The sequence below is a fragment of the Crocuta crocuta genome, unplaced genomic scaffold (assembly GCF_008692635.1).
Source record: "Crocuta crocuta isolate KB4526 unplaced genomic scaffold, BGI_CrCroc_1.0 scaffold73, whole genome shotgun sequence".
NCBI classification, from domain to species: Eukaryota; Metazoa; Chordata; class Mammalia; order Carnivora; family Hyaenidae; genus Crocuta; species Crocuta crocuta.
This window is the reverse complement of record NW_027529443.1, coordinates 1,160,984-1,176,562: the sequence shown is the minus strand read 5'-3', so window position 1 is coordinate 1,176,562 and position 15,579 is coordinate 1,160,984. Positions and strand designations below refer to the sequence as shown.

The 15,579-nt window shown below is 40.9% G+C and overlaps 1 long non-coding RNA gene across 1 annotated transcript in view; it reads left to right on the top strand.

Annotated features, from left to right (window-relative positions):
- Nucleotides 1-15,579, top strand: part of LOC144228550 (uncharacterized) — a 32,573-nt gene that overhangs the window by 2,849 nt on the left and 14,145 nt on the right. Inside the window, exon 2 of the long non-coding RNA XR_013334219.1 lies at nucleotides 7,424-7,541. This is a non-coding gene — a long non-coding RNA (uncharacterized LOC144228550). The remainder of the gene's footprint in view (nucleotides 1-7,423; nucleotides 7,542-15,579) is intronic.

Sequence of the window (15,579 nt, the reverse complement as noted above, 5' to 3'; positions counted from 1 at the left end):
AAAAAAAAACCTTGATGTGTGGTGTGTGTGTGTGTGTGTGTGTGTGTGTGTGTGTGTGAGAGAGAGAGAGAGAATTTGTGGCAGTCTCCTAGAGTATAGTGGGTGATGAATGCCATTGATTGACTTAATTGAAATTCCAAGCATAGGAAGTATTTTATTCTCAAAGGAAAAAGAAGTATGGCTGACAGAGAATTTTAAAATCTAAGAACTGGAAGGCACTCAATAACTGAATAAGTTCAACAATTACCACCCCCCACTCCCACTTTATTTTTCCAGATGCCAGACTGATTTCTGGAGAGGTTAAGGGACTTGCCCCAAGTCTCCCAACCAGTTAAGCCTCAGCCAGACTAGAGCCCAAGTGTCCCAACACTATATCTAGCCCTTTCTCACCAAATCCTCCTTGCTCCATCCTACCAAGGGATCTCTCCTGAAAACCTGCAAAGTCTCTGCTCCTCCGACTCTCAGCCACACCCAGTTGGAGCTGGTGAGGTCACCTTTCCCTATTCTCAGTTTTGTCGTCCCAACCAGCACCACAGTTCCTGGAATTGTATGCTCTCACAAGCCCCAGTTTCCATAGTTTGAGCACAGTATTTACTCAGTAAATATTTGTTGACTAATATATTGAAAACAGCTTCTCTTTTTTTTAAAAAAATTTAATGTTTATTTATTTTTGAGAGAGAGAGTACAAGCAGAGGAGGGGCAGAGAGAGAGAGAGAGAGACCCAGAATCTGAAGCAGGCTCCAGGCTCTGAGTTGTCAACACAGAGCCCAAAGTGGGGCTTGAACTCGTGAACGGAGAGATCACGACCTGAGCCAAAGTCAAGACACTTAACTGACTGAGCCACACAGACACCCCTTTGAAAACAACTTCTTACAGGCCAGCTTCACTGAGAACTCAACAATTTTTGGTTTTATTTTAAGGTTGGGAGCACATCTGCCTATGCTGAATGGTTGTGAAATTTAGGTTAAAAGGTAAAAGAAAGTTTATTTGGTCAGCAGTGATGGGGCACCTGGGTGGCTCAGTCGGTTAGGCGTCCGACTTAGGTCATGATCTCACAGTTTGTGGGTTCAAGCAATGCATCAGGCTCTGTGCTGACAGCTAGCTTAGAGCCTGGAGCCTGTTTTGGATTCTGTGTCTCCTCTCTCTCTGACCCTCCCCTGCTCACGCTGTCTCTCTCTCTCTCAAAAATAAATAAAAAACATTAAAAAAAAATAAAAAACAAAAAAAAACCCCAAACAATGATATTTTATTGTCTACTATGGTCCAGGCACAAATTTAAAATCCATATAGCAAAAACTTTGTCAATGTTCTTACTTAATGACAGGTCTAATTTGCAGGATTATAAGATAAGGCATGAAAGTACCCAGAGTAGTGCTGGTACACAATAGGAAATCAACAAATGTGAGTTTGCTTTTATTATTCTTGTACTGCAGAATAATAGGGCATGTTTGGACAGCAGTTTTTGTAAATGACCGTAATTGATATTTACTTAGTGCAATTACCCAATTCTAAGGACCAATAGAGCCAAACTGTTTAAAGTGAGGAACTGCCTCAAGGCCTGAGGATCAGGGTAAATGGATGTAAAACAAATGGCTCAAAAAAAAATTAAAGCAGGGGTGGGGTGGGGTGCGGGGGTGGGCAGAGGCCAAGGAGACACACAATTAGTTGTGCACTATAATCCCTCTGCATTATAGCAAAGTTCTGATTTGGTAATCCACTCATCAGGCCCTTACAGTGGGTGTTATTGGGGAAAACTGGTCCTAGACAGTTTAAAAAATTTACCAAGGTCACACAGATAATGGGAAGCAGAAGTGGGCTTATGAGTTAAGCCTGACTATAAACAAATGTAAGAATCTGCAAATATGAGAATCAGCAAGCCAATGGAGAAGGGAACCACCCACTCCTTTGGAGGGGAGGGGGAGGAGGCCCTCCATCACTTCATAATGATAGATTTCGTCTCGGAGCTCTGGTTTCCTAGAAAGTAAAATCTGCCAATGGACCTTCTCCCCAGAAAAATGCACTTTTACCTGAACATTTGCAGTTTCAATCAGCAGAAACTCAGTTCTCTTGGAGCCTGTCCTTTGACAGGAGCCCCTACATATTTAATAAGTTTCCTTCTACCCTAGTTGGACTCCAGTTTTGTGTTTAGTTTCATATCAGGACTCCTTGATAAAATTAGCCCTTCTTTCTCCTTTTACTTCTTGCTTTTATGTTATTCATCTGTTCTATAAACTCATTCATTTATTCAACAAACATTTGAATGCCTGTTAAATGCCAGGCACTTGGTTCGGCACTGAGAAAGCCACATTTCCTACCAATGAAAATCCTTACTAAAAGAGACAGAAACACAAAGAATTATGATAAGATGTCAAATACCATAATAGATAATACCATATAAAATAACAAGAGCTACCCTTTTCTTTTTTTTTTTTTTAATGTTTTATTTCGAGGAGAGAGAGAGACACACACAGCGTGAGCAGGGGAGGGTCAGAGAGAGAGGGAGTCACAGACTGAAACAGGCTCCAGGCTCTGAGCTGGCAGTCAGCACAGAGCCCGACGCGGGGCTCAAACCCACGAACCGCGAGATCATGACCTAAGCGAAAGTCGGACGCTTAACTGACTAAGCCACCCAGGTGCCCAAAGAGCTACCCTTTTCTGAATAACTTCTAAGTGGGTCAAGCATTTAATGGCCTTCAAATGTTATCTTGTTCAAACATACCAATAACAAAAGCAAATCAACATTATCCCTACTCTACAAATGAGAAAACCAAGGCTTAGCAATGTCAGGAAACTTGCCCATGGTTTTCAGCTAGTCAACAGCTATATGTAATCCACACATACAACCACACACACATATGCATGATGCAAAAATATGGAAAAAAGAATATTTGCAAACTTCGAATAAGATACTTTCTAAAGTAAGACAAATACCAGAAACTATAAATGGAAAAATGGATCAACTTAACTATTTTTTTTTTAGTTGGGTTTGTTTTGTTCTGTTTTGTTTTTTGTTTTTTGAGGGAGAGAGAGAGGGCTGGGGGGAGAGGAGGGCAGAGCGGCAGAGGGAAAGAGATAGAAAGAATCCCAAGTTCCATGCTCAGCATGGAGCCTGATGAGGGGGCTCAATCCCATGACCCTGGGATCATGGCCTGAACCAAAATCAAGAGACTGAGCCAACAGTGGCTCAACGGACTGAGCCACCCAGGCGCCCCATGAATCAACGTAACTATTTAAAATTAAAAGCCTCTGAAGTAATCTCTTGGACATTGGCCTTAGCAACATATTTATGGATGTGTCTCCTCCGGTAAGGGAAACAAAAGCAAAAATAAACTTTTGGGACTACACCAAAATAAAAAGCTATTGCACAGCAAAGGAAACTATTAACGAAACAGAAAGGGAACCTAGTGAATGGGAGAAAATGTTTGCAAATGATATATCTGATAAGGGGTTGCTATCCAAAATATATAAAGAACTTACACAACTCAACACACAAACACACACACACACAAAATCCAATTTAAAAATAGGCAGAGGACTTGAATAAACATTTTTCCAAAGAAGACATCAGATGGCCAACAGACACATGAAAAGATGCTCAACATCACGAATCATCAGGGAAATGCAAGTCAAAACCACAAGGAGCTATCACCCACACCTGTCAGAATGACTAGTACCTTAAAGACAATAAATCGCAAATGTTAGATGTGGAAAAGATCCAAAGGACACAGAGAAGAGGGAACCCTGGTGCACTGTTGGTAGGAATGTAAATTGGTGCAGCAATGTGGAAAACAGTATGGAGGCTCTCAAAAAATTAAAAATTGAAATACTGCACAATCCAGTAATTCTACTACTGGGTATTTGCCCAAAGGAAATGAAAACACTAATTTGAAAAGATACATGCACCCCTATGTTTATTGCAGCATTATTTACAGTAGTCAAGATATGGTAACAAGTGTCCATCAATAGCTGAATTGATAAAGAAGATGTGGTATATAAACACAGTGGAATATTACTCAGCCTTAAAAAGGAATGAGGTGTTGGGTGCCTGGGTGGCTCAGTTAAGCATCCAACTCTTGGTTTTGGCGTTATGATCTCATGGTTTTCATGAGTTCGAGCCCCACCTTGGTCTCTACACTGACAATGCAGAGCCTGCTTGGTATTCTCTCTCTCTCCCTCTCTCTGCCTGTCCCCAACTCACGCTGTCTCTTTCTGAAAAGTGAATTAAAAAAAATTTTTTTAATGAGATTTTGCCATTTGCAATGACATGGATGGGCCTAAGGGCATTGTGCCAAGTGAAATAAATCAGAGAAAGAGAAATATCATATGATTTCACCTAAATGTGAATTTAAAGAAAACCCCACAAAACCAGAGTCTTAAATACAGAGAAGAAACTGGGAGTTGCCACAGGGAAAGAGGGTGAGGAGATGGGTAAAATAGATTAATGGGGATAAGAGGTACAAAAAAAATTTAAAGCCTATATATGTTGAAGAACTTCATGGAAGTGAGAAGCAGGAGAAAATAACAGTAATATATATTAATAGTCAAGTGGTTAGCAGCAGCTAATAATGCCCTCCCACCAGGTGAAATTCACAGAAAGTAAAATGCACAGATCTTAAGTATAAAATTGCATAAGTTTTCACAAACGTAATGCCCATATAACCCCCCCAATCAAAACATTTCCCGTTATTCCAGAAGTTCCAGAATGAGGAACTTCTCTCATTCCCCTTTCCAGTTATTCCCCATCTCCTCTGACAAGGGAACCAGTGTCCTCATGCTGTCATCAAATACTTAGTGTTTTTTTCCTGAAATGTCCAAAATTATTTTATTAGATTGTAAGTTTTTTGGTTTGGTTTGGTTTTAGATTGCAAATTTCTTAAAAAAATTTTTTTTAAATGTTTATTTCTATTCTTGAGAGAGATACAGAGTGTGAGCAGGAGAGGGACAAAGAGAGAGGGAAACACAGAATCTGAAGGAGGCTCAAGGCTCCAAGTTGTCAGCACAGAGCCTGACATAGGGCTCAAACTCACGAACTGTGAGATCATGACCTGGGCTGAAGTCAGATGCTCAACTGACTGAGGCACGCAGGTGCCCATAAAATTTGGCATTTAAATCATTTTAAAATATAACAAGTTCACTTACAATGTTGTACAACCATCACCACTATTTATTTCCAAAACTTTTCATCACCCTAAACAAAAATTCTATAACCATTAAGCAATAGATCCCATTACCCACTGGACCCAGATCCCAAAAACCTCTTTACTACTTTCCATTTTCACAAATTTGTCCATTCTAGATATTTCATATAAATGGAATCATACAATATTTGTCCTTTTGTGTCTGGCTAGTTTTAATTAGCATAATGTCTTCAAGGTTCATCGATGTTGTAGCATGTTTCAGAATTTCTTTACTTTTTTTTTTTTTAAATAAGCTTCATGCCCAACATGGGGCTTAAACTCATGACCCTGATATTGAGAGTTGCATGCTCTACCAACTGAGCCAGCCCAGGTACCCCGAAGAATTTCTTTCCTTTTTAAGGCTGAATAATATTCCATTGTACATACACACCACATTTTGTTTATTCATTCCCTTATAGATGGACACTTAGACTGTTTGCACATTTGGCTATTGTGAATCATTCTGCTACAAACACTGGTGTACAAGTAATTGTTTGAGTCCCTGTTTTCAGATCTCTATATGCCTAGGAATGGAATTGCTTGGTCATGTGGTAATCCTGTTTAACTATGAGAAGCTGCCTGACTGTTTTCCGCCATGGCCACACCGTATTACATCCCCACCAGCAGTGTACAAGTGTTTCAATATCGCCACATTGTCACCAACACTTGTTATTATCTTTTTGATAATAGCCATCCCAGCGTGTTGGGAATAGTGTCTTGTTTTGGTTTTTATTTGCATTCCCCTAACAACTTATGGTGTTGAGCATTTTCTGTGTGCATATTTATCATTTGTACATGGTCTCTGAAATAAGTCAAGTCCTTTGTTTTTGAATTAGGTTGTTTGCGGTTTTGTCACTTGAATTGTAGGGGTTCTGTATATGTTCTGGAAATGAATCTCTTAACAGATATTTGATTTGTAAATATTTTCTCCCAGTCTTTGTATTTTCTGTTCACTCTCTTGATGATGCCCTTTGATACACAAGTTTTTCATTCTAATTAAGTCAAATTGTTCTACTTGTTTTTGTTGCCTATGCTTTGATGTAATATTTAAGAAATTATTGCCAAGGTCATGAAGATTTGTCCCTATTTTTTTTTGAGAGTTTGGTGGTTTTCATTTTTATATTTAGGTCTATTATCTATTTTTAATTAATTTGTGTATATGGTATAAGTGTCCAACTTCATTTTTTGGCATGTGGATATCCAGTACCTCTGGCACAATTTGTTGAAGAGACTCTTCTTTTCCCCATTGAATGATCTTAGCACCCTTGTAAAAATCAGTTAACCAGGGGCGCCTGGGTGGCTCAGTCAGTTAAGCTTCCAACTTCAGCTCAGGTCATGATCTCGCAGTTCGTGGGTCTGAGCCTGGGGTCGGACTCTGTGCTGACAGCTCAGAGCCTGGAGCTTGCTTTGGATTCTGTGTCTCCCTCTCTCTCTGCCCCTCCCCTGCTCATGCTCATCATGCTCTGTCTCTCTCTCAAAAAAATAAATAAACGTTAAAAAAAATTTTTTTAATCAGTTAACCATACAGACACATGGCCCCTAACCAGTGTTTCAAGACTTGCAAAATATGAACCTAATCATTTTTCACAACCTTTTTTTTTTAATGTTTTATTTATTTCTGAGAGAGACAGAGAGACAGTGTGAGCAGGGGAGGGTCAGAGAGAGAGGGAGACACAGAATCTGAAACAGGCTCCAGGCTCTAAGCTAGCTGTCAGCACAGAGCCCGATGCGGGGCTCGAACCCACGAACCGTGAGATCATGACCTGAGCCGAAGTCGGACACTTAACCGACTGAGCCACCCAGGCGCCCCGACAACCTTTTTTTTTTAACTACAAGAAAGTCTTTTGTCATCTACCTTCTCGCTGGCTTCATTTAATTTATATAGAAATATTTATCTCTATTCATTAACAATATGACAACAAAGCAACCCTGAATTCCTTCTATGAAAACAACCCTGTCAACACCATTGTCCAAATCTTTTTGATTGTGCACTTCCATCAGGAAGAACTTTTGAACCTATACCTTTAATATATGTGCATTTGTTTACTTATAAAGTTTTTATAATATTGCTCTACTAATACATTATTTATTGTATAAAACATGGAAAAATAGATAATTGGTAGGTGTGAAAAAATCAATTGACTATAGATGTGTTTATTTCTGAGTTTTCAATTTTATTCTGTTCTTTTTCATCAGTGGCTTCAATTACCAAATACATTGATGATTCAGAAATCCCTATCTTACAGGTATGCTGTTTCGAAGAGGCACATGGACCCCAATGTTTATAGCAGCATTATCAACAAGAGCCAAAGTATGGAAAGACCCCAAATGTCCACCAATGGATGAATGGATAAAGAAGATGTGGTGTGTGTGTATATATATATATATATAAAATGGAGTATTACTTAGCAATAAAAAAGAATGAAATCTTGCCATTTGCAAATATGTGGATGGAACTAGAAGATATTATGCTAAGTGAAATTAGAGAAAGAAAAATGTATGATTTCACTCATATGAGGACTTTAAGATACAAAACAGATAAACGTAAGGTAAGGGAAGCAAAAATAATATAAAAACAAAGAGGAAGACAAGACATAAGAGACTCCTAAATATGGAGAACAAACAGAAGGTTAGTGGGGGGAGGGGGGATGTGGGAGGGGGGATGGGCTAAATGGTAAGGGGCATTAAGGAATCTACTCCTGAAATCATTATTGCACTATATACTAACTAACTTGGATGTAAATTTAAAAAAAAATACTAATAATAATAAAGGAAAATAATGCATGTTGGTGAGGATGTAGAGATATTGCAACCTTTGTACATGGCTAGTAGGAATGTAAAATGGTGAAGCCACTGGGACAGTTACTCAATGAATTAAACATACAACTACCATACGACCCAGCAATTCCACTCCTAAGCATATACCCCCCAAAGTTGTAAACAGGTGTTCAAACAAAAATCTGTACACTAATGTTCATAGTGTTTCTATTCATAGTGGCCAAAAGGTGGAAATAACCCAATGTCTATCAGCAGATGAATGGATAAGCCAAATATAATGTATATATAAAGTGGAATACTATTTAGCCTTACAAAGGAAGGGCATTCTGACACTGACTGCAACATGGATGCACCCTGAGGACATTATGCTAAGTGAAATGAGCTAGTCACAAATAGACACATACTGTATGGTTCCACTTATGTGAGGTCTAGAGTAGTCAAATTCATAGAGACAGAAAGTAGAATGGTGTTGTTAGGCCTTGAGAGAAAGGAGAATGAGGAGTCATTATTTAATGGGTACAGAGTTGCAGTTTGGGAAAATGAAAAAAGTTCTGGAGGTGGATGGTGGTGATATTTACACAATGTGAATGTACATACTGCCACTGAACCATGCACTTAACGATGGTAAACTTTATGTTATATATATTATAACACAATAAAAAAAATGGGGAAAAAAAGAATGAAGTACTGACATGTGAAACAACATGGATGAACCCTGAAAACATTATGCTGAGTGAAAGAGGCCAGACACAAAGGGTCACATATTGTATGATTCCATTTATATGAAATGCCCAGAAGAGGCAAATTCATAGAGACAGAAGTAGACAAGTGGCTCCTGAAGGCTAGGCAGAAGGGATCTAGGAAATAACAGCTTAATGGATGTGGGGTTTCCTTTAGGGTGATGAAAATATGATGGACTTAGAGGTAATGATCGCACAACATTGTAAATGTACTTAATGCCATTAGATTATGCTCTTTAAAATGGTTAAAATGGTAAATTGTATGTTATATGTATTTTACCGTAATTTTTTTAAAAAAACTGAGCTTATTACTTTTGCTTAGTATACCCTCTCTTACTGTATCTTCATCTCAAGTAACAGTATCGTTATCTACCCAGTCTCCCAAGCAAGAAACCTCTGAGTCAGCCTTGACTCCATCTTCCCCCTTCACCCCCCACATTTCATCCATCATCAAAACTGGAATCCCTCCCCTTCTCTCCATGCCTAGTGCCTTTGATTACTTTAGGCTGTCATTATCTCTCACTGGGACTACAGCAGCCAGGTGTCTCTTCACCCTTCTCACTGCCTCCAGATTCTCCTCCCTTCAATCCATCACCCACGTTGCCTACTGGGTTAGCTTCCTAAAAGAACAATCTAGATTTCTCTGCTCTGCTAAAGACCTCTGATGACTCCAGGAGAAAGTTCTAATTCCTGGTACATACAACATCCTTTACAACCTAGCCTCAACTCTGCTTTCCAACAACACCTTCTGTCTTTCACTCCAGCCACATAAATGTCTTGCAGTTCTGCTGTTCTACACCACCATACTTTTGGCTAGCACTGTTCTCTCTTCGTGGAACACACTTGTTTCTACCTGGTGCACACTTTCTTTTTTTAAGACCAATCTCTAAGCGCACAACCTCTGTAATGTTTTTCCCACTCTCAAGAGTCGTCACTCTCATCATGCTTCTCTGTAACACTCCATCCATTACAGTACACAGCATTCTGCAGTCCAGCTTTCTTGTAGAAAGTCTATCTCCTTTGGGTTGCAAATTTCTGAAAGCAAAGACTGTTTCACATCCTCCTCATCTCTATAACCTCAACACTCATCTGGTAGCTGGCATGTGGTAGTCTGAAAATGTTGGGGAGGTGGGTTCCTCTCCCATTCTCCTCAGTAACTGTTCCAAGGCGCTCCCATTCTCCTTTGAATCCTTTACCCAACCTCTGAAACTTCTGAGTCGTCAGCACATGACCTCACCAGAAAGAGGCCATCAACCATGATATCCTTGAACTCCCTGCCCTTGCCGCACAGCCTCTGTACCCCTCAAACACACTTGCCCACATACCCATCTAAACTTTCCTCCTTGCCTCTGTCACAACAGAGCACGTATGTGTCCCTCTTCCATCCCAAGGCCAATCCCCTCACTATGCTCTAGATCCCCTCTCAACTCCTTAGTGCTTCCTCCATCATCTTTCTCTCCTATTCCACCTGTATTCATTCCATAAAAATGTACAGAGCAACTCTCTGTGCCTGGATGCCAGGATTATAATGGGGAACAAGTTAGATAATGCTCCAGACCTCATAAAGCTTCCACTGTAGTGAGAAAGATAGACAATTAACAAGTAATTTTGAAATGGATGTGAAGGAAATGAATATAAAGCTATAGAGAATAAGAGAAGGGTCACATTAAATAAGGGGGTCAGAGAAATGTTTTGTTTTTTTGGGGGGAGGCGGGGTGTGTGTGTGTGTGTGTGTAGGTGACATTTGAGCTGATGTCTGAAGTTTTCTGTGTGAAAATCTGGCAGATGAGCATTCCAAGTAGAAGGAACAGCAGTGCATAGATCCAGAGAGGAAAGGACTGGCTTGTAGGGAGTCAGGGTGATCCAAACATGAGGGAGGGGAGGGTGGTGTGAAAAGAGGTTGGAGAGCTACTCTGGGGCTCTCCAGTAAACCATTGTGAAGAGACTGGAGTTTATTATAAAGTGGAATGGAAAGCCAATGGAGATTTTAAAGGAGAATATTATGACAATATATTCATTTTTAAGTGATCACTCTGCCTCTGGAAGGAGAATAAATTGAAAGGAGGCAATAGAGGGAAAGAGGAAATTAGGAACAATTTCCAAAGTGCAAGGAAGATATGATGGGCAAGTACCAAGGTTATCACATGGGGTTGGAGAGAAGTAGTTGAATTGAAGATACCAGAAGCAATGGGACCTGGTGATGGAGAGAAAGGGAGAAATCTCGTCTTTACTGGTTCCCTTCCCTCACCCAAAACACACTCATACCCATGGTTTTAACTATCCTTTGATAACTAATTGTTATCAAAGAGACCCGAATCCCAAGAGCAAACCTTTTGGCTAATATATCTAACATCCACTGTCACCTCCAACTCAGCATATCTAAAAGGACTCATGATGAGCTCGTGTTCTGTCTGCAACTACTCCCCTCTACCTCCACTGTCCCCTGTCTTGGTTGACACCACCACCCGTACTCTCATCAAACCCAAAACCTCAGAACCCATCCTTGCCTCTACCTGACTCCTAAGCCCTCATATCCAACCAATCTGAAACTTTGCCACCCTATAGGTACTTCTCAAATCCACTCTTCCCTCGGCCTTTCCACTGCCACTGCCTTTGTGCACGCCCTCAACACCTCTCTTGCCTGGGCCACTGAAACCATTTCCAGACTTGTTCCCCAGAATTCTGTCTTTCAGATGCAGAATGATCATTCTTAAATACCAGTTTACTGCCTTCGCGATAAAGTTGAAGTTTCTTGGTTTGTCCCATAAGACCCTTGGCAGTCATATTCCTGCTGACCCCTGCAGCGCCATCCTCCACTGCTCTAACCCCCCCTTGTACTTTAAACTCCAGTGAAAACAGTATTTATGGTTCTACAAACATAAGTTGCTAATTCAGATATTTATGCCTGTGCTCAAGCCGTTTCTTTCACTAGATCACTCCCTACCCTTATTTGCCTGAAAAACCCCTATTAATCACTTACATGTTGAATTTATATTTCATGTCTAGACCTTTCTCTCAAAGTCCACATTCATATATTTCATTGCCTATGTGACATTTCCACTGGCATGTCTAATAGGTCTCAGAAAGTTAAAATATACAAAACTGAACACTCCATCTTTCTCCCTGAAACTTCTCTTACCTTCAGCCTGCTTGTCTCCATTGAGGGTAACTCTGTTATTATTTTCAGTAGCTCAGGCCCAAACCCCGGAGGTCATTTTTAACTCTTTTCTTTCTCTCTCATGCCATTTCCAATTCTGTGGCTCCACCTTAAATACATATCAGAATCCACCCACTTCTTACGATCTCCACTACAACCATGTTGGTCCAAGCCTCTATCATCTCACACCTGACTTACGGGACTCTCTGCTTCTACCTTTACCCCCACCACATTCCACTCTAAAAACAAAATCCAGAATAATATTTTCCTTTTAATTTTTAAAAGTTTGTTTATTTAGAGAGAGACAGAGTACTTGTGCACGTGAGCACACGAGTAGAGGAGGGACAGAGAGAAGGAGAGACAGAATCCCAAGCAGGCTCCATGCCATCAATGCAGAGCCCCATGCGGGCTCGAACCATGAGATCATGACTTTAGCAGAGATCAAGAGCTGGATGCTTAACTGACTCACTGGCCCCACATCCAGAATTATCTTTAAATAAATTTATTTTAGGGGAGCCTGGGTGGCACAGTCGGTTGAGCATCCAACTTCAGCTCAGGTCATGATCTCATGGTTCGCGTCTGAGCCCCTTATGGGGCTCCGAGCTGGCAATGCAGAGCCTGCTTGGGATTCTCTCTCTCTCCGTCTCTGCTCCTCCCCCAGTGGTGTGTGCATGTGTACTCACTCTTCCTCTCTATCTCCAAACAAATAAAACATTTATCGTATTTTATTTTTAAATTTTTTTATATCTCATGTCTTTATTTATTTTTAAGTAGGTCTCATGCCCAGCACGGAGCCTAGTGAGGGGCCGGAACTGAAGACCCTGAGATCAAGACCTGAGCTGAGGTCAAGAGCCAGATGCTTACCTGACTGAGCCACTTAGGCGCTCCTAAAGAAAAAAAAAATTTTTTTAAGGAAGATCATGTTAGTCCTCTGCTTAAAACCATGCAGTGACTCCTCCTTTTACCTAGAGAAAAAAACCAAAGGTGTCTCAGTGGCCTTTAAGGCCCTCCAATCTGTGGCCCAAATCATCTCTCTGATCTACCTCTCCTACTATCCTTCCCTCCCTCAGTCCACTGGCCTTCTTGCTGCTCTTCAAATATGTCAGGCCCACACTCACCTGAAAGCCGTTGTGCTGGCTGTTCTCACTACCTGGAAAGCTTTGTCTTAGGTATTTCCTAACTCACTCTCTTTTGTCAAGTCTTGACTCAAAAATCACCTCCTTGATGAGGCGCCTGGGTGGCTCAGTCAATTAAGTGTCCAACCTCAGCTCAGGTCATGATCTCACAGTCTGTGGGTTCGAGCCCCGCAGTCAGCTCTGAGCTGACAGCTCAGAGCCTGGAGCCTGCCTCAGATTCCGTGTTTCCCTCTCTCTCTGCCCCTCTCTGATCACACACTGTCTCTGTCTCTGTCTCTGTCTCTCAAAAGTGAATAAAACATGAAAAAGAATCACCCCCTTGACAAGGTCTACCTGACTATCTTACTTAAAATTGCTATTCACATCCCACTCTACCACGGATACTCCTTATCCCCTTAGCCTATTTTGCTTTTTTATCTTTCCATAATGCCTGTCACATTGTAACATGTGATATAATGTGCTTATTTATTATCTCTACTGGTTATTGACTTGCTAGGAGATCAGCTTCATGAGGCAGGAATTTTTGTCACTAATAGATCCTAAAGAATCCACAACAGTGCCTGGCACATAGCAGGCACGTAAGACATATTTGTTAAATAAATGCATTCTTCAAAACTTATCTCAGTTATCCGGTTCTTCACCAAGCTTTCCCTTGCTGTGAACAGACCCCACTCTCCCTCAAACAGATGAAATCAACCCCTTCCTTTGTTGTGCTACCTTTGTACCTTGTACTACCGTTGCACTTTCCAGATAATACTTTAGACAAGTTTGCTTGTCTAAATTGTGAGGGCAAGGTTCGGGACTTGTCCTATTCATGTCTACATTCTTGTGCTCAGCTCAGGGCCTGACAAGAATCTGCATCATTTTGATGAATAAACTAATAAAGCCACACCAAGATCAAATGCCTGGAAAGACCCTATTGGTGACGGCATGGGAAAATAGGCCCACCCTCAGGGTAGATGGGAGTCCAAATTGATTTAAGTTTTCTGCAGGACAAAGTGAAAATATCTGTCAAGATGAACATAACCTTTGACCTTTACCTTTAGGAATTTATCTGACAAACTTACTCATTCATGTATTTCAAGAAGTATTACAAAGATATTCGTTGCAGCATTGTTTATACCATCAAAACAAAGAACACCAATGGAATTGTCCCCTCAGTAGGGCCCTAAAAGAATATGATGTAGCTACTAAATATCTACATGTGCAGACCTGAAATAAGTCTCAAGTGGAGCTTATTCAGGTGAAAACAGTATAATGTAGGAAAAGATAAAGTATGTTAATATATGTGTTTCACAAAAAGGAGATTAGATGCACATGTACTTGTATATGTATAGTATGTTTTGTAAAGATAAAGAAGAAACTCTAAACAGGGGCTGCCTCTGGAGAAGAGAACTAGGGGTCAGGGTCAGGAGGAAATGAATTTTATACTGCATATTCTGTTACTGTTGGAATTTTTTATCGTGTGTATCATATTTTCAATAGGAATTAAAACTTTTCTAATTAATAAAATAAGACTCAAAGGTGCATGTTGGACAAGGATGGAGAAGACACGTAGCCCTCCATTATGCCTTGGGTGATTGATTGATTGAAAAATGACAGATCTCTTTTAGGAGCCTCTGTCCTCAACACATCTCTCTCCTCTCTGTCTCTGTCTTTATCTCATCTTTTTTTCTTTTCTTTTTCTTTTTAGTCATCTCTTTCAAAATGAGCGGCTTGGCCGGAGAGACCTCTTGTCAGTAGAATGGTCTGGTGAGAAAGAGGACAAGACTGAGGCTGGAGACCTGGGCTGGGACCCTGGTCCTGCATAGAGCCACTCCTTGAGAGATGTGGCCATGAGCCACAGGACTGTGTCCAAAGCATCTGGATTCAGGCTGTTCGGATCCATATAGTACATGAGAGGCAGTCAGATAGTCTCTATAGTGGCTATATTCAGAATGTGGTTCTGAGTAATCAGTTTCTTACAGCAAGGCTCAGCCTGACGTTATGAGCATAGGAAGACAGTCTTGACTCCAGGGGCCAGCATTGGCCAGGGGAGCTAGTGCCAGTCCTGGGGAGACTGCTTTGTCATTCGGGGAAATTAAGGCAGAAACTTGGGTCCAAATAGCAGAGAAAAGGGGAAAGATAGGGGTTTTATGGGTTTAAGACTCCCAGGGCTCACCTTAGGCAGTCAAAGGAAGGCATAGGTCCCTGGGCTTTTTGGAGAATAGAGTAAAGGACATGTTGTGTGGGAAATGGCAAGGATACAGAAGGGGAAGTGAGTTAATGGGGGCGCTTAGCCTAAAGCTTTTTCTGTTTCCTCCCATTTTCACAAGCCAAAGATGTCATAGAATTTGGTCCCTTGCTCCTATGATTCTAGTGCTGGAAGGATCCTTAAAGATTCTAGCCAATGCTCTGGGTGAATCCTTCTATATTCTAGGCACAATTCATACACTCACAGTACTGGTAAAGCTCTCAGAGACTATGCTACCTGGTATACAAGCCCCTTCTTCTGCTTTCTCCTCCGAAGAAGCATGCCCAAAAGATGTTCCCCCATAACCCTTTTCTGCCTGCCCCAGTCCTAGCTCCCAATAAGAAGCCCATACCTGCGA